Source organism: Arachis duranensis, unplaced genomic scaffold (genome assembly GCF_000817695.3).
Source record: "Arachis duranensis cultivar V14167 unplaced genomic scaffold, aradu.V14167.gnm2.J7QH unplaced_Scaffold_343483, whole genome shotgun sequence".
In the NCBI taxonomy this organism is placed as follows: Eukaryota; Viridiplantae; Streptophyta; class Magnoliopsida; order Fabales; family Fabaceae; genus Arachis; species Arachis duranensis.
The window spans coordinates 847,594-849,211 of record NW_026264909.1 but is presented as its reverse complement, the minus strand read 5'-3'; the positions used below and the strand labels follow the sequence as shown (position 1 = coordinate 849,211).

The 1,618-nt window shown below is 39.1% G+C and overlaps 1 non-coding gene across 1 annotated transcript; it reads right to left on the bottom strand.

Moving 5' to 3' along the window:
* Nucleotides 1-683: 683 nt before the first annotated feature.
* Nucleotides 684-791, bottom strand: LOC127744425 (small nucleolar RNA R71). The gene has a single exon (XR_008005414.1). It is a non-coding gene; the product is annotated as a small nucleolar RNA R71 (small nucleolar RNA).
* Between the last annotated feature and the right edge of the window lie 827 nt (nt 792-1,618).

Here is a 1,618-nt window from a genome sequence, read left to right as displayed (position 1 = left end):
GTTTTTCATTGTTTATACTTTCACTCTTCTAACTGTTTGATTAATTGCATCAGTCAAGCTAACCACTAATCTTAATTGAGTTGATTCTTTCACTTGATCTTTTCTTGCTGTGTGTTGACTGTATGACAGGTAGAAGAGGAGAAACTTCATCCTCTTTTGATAGTGAACCTGAGAGAACCTTCCTTAGATTGAGGAGGGAGGCTAGAGGCAAAGGCATAGTTGGAGAATAACCAGTGGAAGAAGATCTAACAACCACCATGGAAGACGAAGTGCACAACAATGTTGGAGGAGGTACTAGAAATCAAGCTGGGCAAGAGCGGAGAGTTTTAGGCTCCTACATCAACCCAAATCCAGGAAACTGTGGCAGTAGCATCCTCAAGCCAACAATCCATGCTAACAATTTTGAGTTGAAACCCCAACTCATCACACTAGTCCAGAATAACTGTTCATATGGAGGAGGTGCTCAAGAAGATCCAAATCAACATCTCAACACATTATTGAGGATATGTGATACTGTAAAGTCCAGTGTACACCCTGACACCTACAAACTACTTCCGTTCCCTTTCTCACTCAGAGATAAGGTAACAAAGTGGTTAGAATCATTCCCCAAGGAGAGCCTAACCATATGGGAGGATGTTGTGAACAGGTTTCTAGCAAGATTTTACCCTCCGCAGAGGATCAACAGGCTAAGAGTTGAGGTGCAAACCTTCAGACAGCTAGATGGTGAAATACTCTATGAGGCCTGGGAGAGGTTCAAGGATCTAACAAGAAAATGCCCACCAGATATGTTTAATGAGTGGGTGCAGCTCCACATTTTCTATGAAGGACTAACATATGAATCGAAGAAGGCTGTGAACCACTCTTCAGGGGATTCACTCAACAAGAAGAAGACCATTGAGGAAGCCATAGATGTCATTGAAACTGTAGCTGAGAATGACTACTTCTATGCTTCAGAAAGAGGCCAAAAGAAGGGGGTGTTGGAACTCAATTTTATGGATGCCTTGTTGGCACAAAACAAGGTAATTGCAGCACAATTGGCAGCCTTAACCAAGAAGATGGAGAACAATTGATGCGTAAAATTAAGTACTAACACGCAACCGGCAAGTATACCGGATCATATCAAGTAGTAAAACTCACCGGAGTGAGGTCGATCCCACAAAGATTGGTAGATTAAGCAACTTTAGTTAAATAGTGGTTTAGTTGAGCAAACATGGTTTTGTTTTCATGAGATTTTAATTCTTGAATGTAATTGCAGAAAGTTAAATGACAAGGAATTTAGAGAACAGCAATGAAGATATAAAATGAAAGTAAACGACTGAAACATAAAGTGCAAGAAACTTAAATGACATTAAAGATAAATTGCAAGGAAGTAGAGTGCAGGAATATAAAGTGCAAAAATGTGAATTGTAAGTAATTGAAAACAAAATTTAAATGGCAAGGATGATAAATTGCAAGAAGATAAAAAGGGATTGGGTAGTGGGAAATCAAATTAAATGAAGAACAATAGAAATGAGAATTAATGATGGAGAGATCATTAGGGATCAGAGATGTGAATTCTCATGAATTGATGTTACTCAATTCCTTCTCAATCATGGGTATTGATCCATGGCGGATTGTG